Source organism: Furipterus horrens, unplaced genomic scaffold (assembly GCF_987537825.1).
Source record: "Furipterus horrens unplaced genomic scaffold, mFurHor1.1.pri manual_scaffold_2, whole genome shotgun sequence".
Taxonomy (NCBI): Eukaryota; Metazoa; Chordata; class Mammalia; order Chiroptera; family Furipteridae; genus Furipterus; species Furipterus horrens.
In genome coordinates, this window is record NW_028327172.1 from 94,744,798 (window position 1) to 94,751,277 (window position 6,480).

Genomic DNA, 6,480 nt, shown 5'->3' on the forward strand with positions numbered 1-6,480 from the left:
AGGACAAGGATTTTCCTTCATGTTCTTAATATTTTTCTCCCTACCTGATCCCTCCAGTATATGGCATTCTAAAGAAGTAAGCAATGACATCAGGTTTCTTTGCATAAAATTAATAAGACCAGTTGCTAATGGTGGTTTTGTCAATCGAGGCTTTGGCTGGGATGTCATGCCTGAAGGAGGCATGCCTAGGCTCTGATTGTTACCAGAAAGCCCTGAGGAATGGAAATTGACTTTCAAGGCTAACCAAAGCCAAGAAGGAAAAAGCCTGACATCCTGGTTGGTTGTACTGTTTGTGGCAGTCTTTCTAGGGAAGGAACAAAGGTTGCTTTCCTGAAAGATGGCTAGGAGAAACTTTAAGGCACAATGGAAAACCTAAAGGACTTATAAAAACCATGGGTTTTACAGGTCAGATGGCAAGTGTGTAGTTCAGCTTCTGTACCCAATAGGGCAGACGAAAGTCAACCTGAATGTTCCTAAGTGTGAGTTCCAGCAAAACAGACTTAAAGATAATATATATAATCAATTGCTGCTCTTGTTGAGTTTATGCAAATAAACAGGCTAAATTAAAACTGGACTTAATGCAGTCCCTTTAATGACAAGGAGGGTAACCTTAAGGAGAAATATTATGATTTAAGGAAAACCACAATGCTCAGTAGTAGACTATAAATTAGTACAGCTAACTGTCTTTACAAGTTTGTTTTCATTTAAAGGTTAAAACTAGGTTTGTGACGTTATCAAAAATGTTCAATCTACAGGCAAGGAGGACCTGTCAAATCGCCACTGTTAAAATAACATTCCAGCAAAAGCCCTGTAACTGAATGTCTCCACAGTCTTACAGATTCAGAGACTGGTCTGTGGTTTATGTTGTGTGAATTAACATGTATATTCTTCCTCCTGTTTGCACAGGACATAAGCCTATAATCTCTTTACCTGAATAATTGTTTGTACGTATAAGGTCTCACTTAAGAAGCCCATCTGCATCGCCATCTCCTGAGACTCAAAGGTTTGGCAGAACTAAGTTGTGGGGCAGTCTATGGGCTTCACGTTAAAAATTGTTTCTCTCTTTCTGTCCCATAGCTTGGACAGAAAGGGCCCAGAGGTCTGAGCAGGGGGAAATCCTAAAATATTCCTCTGAGCCTAAACTAGGTTCAGTGGGCAAAGGGCTTTGGACAGGTGTGACATGCCTTACACACCTTCTGCCAAAGAAGCCAATTTTTTTTCCTAATGGGAGATCGTATGAGGCTAGAGGAAATAGGCTGGCTGATAATGCAGTGATGCAGGCTGCATTAGAAGGAGAAAGCAAAATCCTCTGTCTAGTTCCATGTCTCCCTCCAGTGTCAATAGCTCCCATATTTTCCTTGGAGGAAACAAGATTAGCTCAGATAGGGGCATCAAAGTATGCTACCAGGAAGTGGAAACTCCCAGATGGGAGGGAGATGCTGAATAAGCAGGTCCTCAGGGAAATTATGATAACACTGCATCAAGACAGCCATTGGGGACCTCAGCCCTCTGTGATACAGTCCTCAGACAATATGAGGGATTTGGAATTTACAGTATAGCTAAGCAGGTCTTCCATGGATGCCTTATATGACAGAAGGTAAACAAAAAGACATTAAGCAAGGTGCAGGCTGGAGGAAGGCCACTAGGACTCAGGCCCTTCCAAAGCATTCAGATTGATTTTACTGAAATGCCAAAAGTAGGTAATCAAAAATTCCTCTTGGTCATAGTAGATCATTTTTTCTGGGTGGGCAGAGGCCTTTCCACTTCCATCAGCCACAGCAAGTAAGGTGGTTAAAGTAATCCTTGAGCAAATTATCCCCAGATTTGGCCTAGTTGAAAACACTGACTCATTTTACAACCCAAGTGTTAAGAGGGGTCATGAATTGCCTGGATATCAAATGGGATTATCATACCCCCTGGCACCCTCCATCTTCAGACTGAGTAGAACGCATGAACCAGACCCTAAAGAAACAACTAACTAAATTAAACTTGGAGACCAAGCTACCGTGGACCAACTGTCTTCCATTGGTTCTCCTCAGGATTAGGACAGCTCCTAGGAAGAATATTGGAATATCGCCCTACTAGTTCTTATATGGATTTCCTTATCTGGGAAGGGGGACTGAACTACCCACTCTAGAGACCAAGGATCAGTTCTTAAGGAATTATATATTGGCTATTTCATCTACCCTTTCCTTTCTCAAGGTGAAAGGTCTCCTTGTCCAGACCCCACCGCTCGAGTTCCTGGTTCACCACTTCCAGCCTGGGGACGAGGTCCTGATTAAGTCCTGGAGAGAAAAGAAACGTCAGCCCATGTGGGAGGGACCATTCCAAGTGCTCCTGACCACCAAGAACTGCTTAAAAGGGGTGGACTCACTACACTAGGGTAAGGGGACCCCTAGAAGAAAAGGCAGAGGCTAAGTGGAAAGTAACCTCAAATCAGGGAAGGGACTTTCTGAAATTAACTCTCAGGAAAAAGTAGTGTTCCCTAGATGGTGCAGTGGGCTCTTTATAAGGCTCTGCTGGATGACAGTCTTCTTCCAGGGCACTCTGGGCTGGGTTAGACCAATAACCCTAATTATTTTTTTTTTTTCAGATTTAATGTGTTTTATTGATTAAAATATTACATTTGTGCCAATTTCCCTTCCCTCTGCTCCCCTCCACCCGGTGGCCCCCCTCCCTCCAGTTGTCCCCCCCTTTTAGATTATGTCCATTAGTTGTGTATACAGTTCCTCCCAATCTCTCTCCGTCTATTCCATTCCCTCCTACCATGATCCCCAATTCCTATATCATCTCCCTCCCTCTCCCCACTCCCCCTCCCTGTTGACCTCCCCCCACTATGCTTCCCTTACCCACAGTTCCTTTTCCACTCTCGTTGCCTGTTTCGTTTGCCTTTGTTTCATCTCCCTAGCTTCTGTTTTTTAAACCAGTCCCTTTAACATCTCATATAACAGTGGTTTGGATCTAATGAACTCTTTCAGTTTTATTTTGTCCTGGAAACACTTTCTCTGTCCTTCTATTCTGAATGACAATTTCGCTGGATAGAGTATTCGTGGTTGTAGGTTTTGGATTTTCATTACTTTGAATATTTCTTGCCAGTCCCTTCTTGTCTGTAGTGTTTCCCTTGAGAAGTCAGCTGATAGTCTAATTGGGACCCCTTTGTACATAATTCTTTTCTTCTCTCTTGCTGCTTTTAAGATTCTCTCTTTATCCTTAATTTTTGACATTTTGATTATAATGTGTCTTGGAGTGGTTCTCCCTGGGTCCAGTCTCTTGGGAACTCTCCTTGCTTCCTGGACCTGCATGTCTATTCCCTTCCCCAAGTCTGGGAAGTTCTCCTTTATTATATTTTCACTCAATTTTTCAAGTTCTAGTTCATCTTCCTCATTCTCTGGCAAACCAATGATTCTTATGTTGGGCCTTTTATAGCTGTCCCAGAGGTTTCTGATCCTCTCATTGTTGCTTCCCATTTCCTCTCGCTGCATTGGTTGACTTCTTTTTCCTTCTCCATATTCCAGTTTGTTGAAATGAACTCTGGATTCCTCACCATCTGTCTCGTATGTTGTTTTGTTCCTTTCGTTATGAAAGTTTTTCGCTTCTTTCATATCTTTTTCCTGCTCTTTTGTGAATTCTGTAAGCCACCTGATAACAATGGCCCAGAACTGAGCCTCTGACAGGTTTCTTATCTGTTCATCTGTCAGGCTCTCTATCTGCTGTCTGGTGAGTTGTGCCACTGGGATCTCTATATTTGTCTGCCACATTTTGACAGATGCTTTTTGTTTTCCTGGGCTGGCTGTCCGGGGCGGTGCCTGTGTACGCGTCACAAATTAGCGACCAGTGCCTGTCTGCGACCTATTTCGCAGCCCTGTGGTGCTTTCTGTGGGGGCGGGGGTCCAAGATGGATTCACACAGTTATTCAGCTAGGAGACCGGGATCCGTCCTCCCGCCCCCCTGGGCCTCACTGTTCAAGGCGATGCTGCGGCTGCTCTCCCCAGCGCCCGGAGTCGCGCACACGCCAGGGGCTTGAATGGAGTCGCCCACGCCAGGGGCTTGATTGCCTCCAGGATTTTTCGCCGCCCCGCCCGCCGCTCCGCAAACAGCTTTGCCTTCTTTAACTCTTACCTGCCCAAATGGCACCGCTGGTTTATAACTTCATATGTTGGGCTTCCGTGTAGTTTTATTTTCTGGAATTTCTAGTTATCCTTTGTTTTGAAGTAGTTGTATTCCTCTCTAGTTGTAGAGGAAGACCTAGCGTGTCCGTCTAAGCCTCCATCTTGGCCGGAAGTCCCAATAACCCTAATTATTAATGTAACTGAAGGTACAAACCCCCAAACCCTGAAGTTTGATGCATGCCAAGTTTTGTCTTGTGGGGACCTTACTTATCAACACTGGCTGTCATCTCAGGAAAAATATCTCTGTCCCTACCTGGAAAATAATGGAATTTTTATTTATTTAGGGAAAGGCCCTTGTCCTGCCAGGAGTGATATCTGGTGGATGACGAAACCCAATGGGCAAACGGCCACTGCCCCTGAGCGAGTAAAACTGCTCCTGCCTAAACTAACTTTCAGCAAATGAGTTCCTCCCCCAAACTGCCAGCCTCTCCAGTGCAACCCTCTTCTTCTAACACTTAACAAGCCACAGGCCTTAAGTCAGGAACCCCATGTGGCCACCAGAGTTTATGACCTAGGAGCTGATGTATCTGGCATAGATCCATTAGGGTGGCTAGGTCTTCACTTAGTGACAACTCATCATTCCCTAGGAAATCTAACTTCCCCCACCCACACCTCAAAAACACCTCAGAGAAGACCCCAGAATGATCCAGCCAAGGTAAAAGTCTTTGAGGTTTTAGATCTCATACAAACTCTAGAAATAGAGACTGGGTATGGGGACGCAAATGCTTGGGTAGAATGGGTTAAATTTACTTTAAATCCCTAAATAAAAGCAACTGTTATGCTTGTGTCTCAGGGAGACCCCAGACATAGGTCGTATTGTTTCCAATAAGCTAGGATTCTGACCCCTCTGGAATAGCTTATATGCTTGCTCTCTACCAGGATAAGAATGCATGGGGAATTGAGACTTGCAAAAGCTTGTCTCTCCCCTTTCCCTTAAGGAGTGACAAAACTCAATCCCTCCCTTCATATTCAGTGGGACCCATGAATTACTCTTCTTGCCTCTCTAAGTGGGAAGTGAATTCAGGCACCGCTGTGGGAGAACTCTTAACATGCACTCATACCAGAAATGTGAGCTACCCCAACAGTGGGGCAGGCAACTATTCTCCTCTCCAAATCCCCAGAGCAGATGTTTGGTGGTATTGTGGGCAAAGGAGCCTCTGAAAAGTCCTCCCAAAAAGGTGGATTGAAACCTGTGCCCTGGTTCAATTGGCTATCCCATTTACCCTAGCATTTCCAAAACCAGACCATGCTAAAGCTGCTAGGAAAAAGAGGTCAATGACGCCTGGTGGATCATTTGACCCTCATATTTACATTGATGCTATTGGGGTCCCTAGAGAAGTTCTGTATGAGAAATCAAATAGCCTCAGGGTTTGAGTCAGTCCTCTTCTGGTGATCGACCATTAATAAAAATGTTGACTGGATAAACTATGTTTATTGTAACCAGCAGAGGTTTATCTTTATCAATTATACTAGAAATGCTATAGGATGAATAGCTCAACAACTAGATGCCACCAGCTGAGTGTCCTGGAAGAACAGGATGGCACTGAATATGATGCTGGCAGAAAAGGAAGGGGTGTGTGTAATGCTCAGAGGGCAGTGTTGCACCTTCATCCTTAATAATACTGCTCCTGATGGGTCTATCATTAAAGCTCTTCAGGGACTGACTACCTAGCAAATGAATTAGCAGGAAACTCAGGTATAGACAATCCTAAAACAGAATCATTAGAGAATTGGTTTGGCAATTGGAAAGGATGATTTCTTCAGTTATAGTATCTCTCATAGTGGTAGCAGGTATCCTCACAGCTTTAGGATGTTGTATTATTCCATGCATCAGGTATTTAGTTCAAAGACTGAGACTGCCAGCAACGTATTATAATCTCTTCCTCTTACAGGCCAAAGGAGACCCTTGCTCTGAGGAAGAAAGTCAAGAAATCCTCCTCAGGTTTGAGATGGCAAATAAAAAGTTTGAGTAGTCAATTTCCCAAAAAAGAGATAGAGGGAATTGTGAAATACAAATAAAAAAATGACACTCAGACCGGTAAGAAATGATTAGCAGCAAAAGAGAATGTGGTAAGCAGGTTAAGAAAACTTTCAAGAGGGGCTAGAGACACAGATTGTCAGACTAAGGAATATTTATCACCTGGGAAATTGTGGTTGGAGACATGAGACTGGAGACATAAACAGTCAGAGGTAACCCAGAGTGTGAGGGGCACCCATCATGGAATATTTATCACCTGGAAATTATGCATGGTCAGTGAGTTAAGGAAACTTATTCATGAGCTAATTGCTACCCATAGTTGATTTAGTCAAT

At 43.8% G+C, this 6,480-nt stretch overlaps 1 protein-coding gene across 1 annotated transcript in view; it reads left to right on the forward strand.

Annotated features, from left to right (window-relative positions):
- LOC150019113 (uncharacterized) overlaps positions 1 to 6,480 on the forward strand; it is a 30,801-nt gene that overhangs the window by 23,051 nt on the left and 1,270 nt on the right. The window lies entirely within an intron of this gene.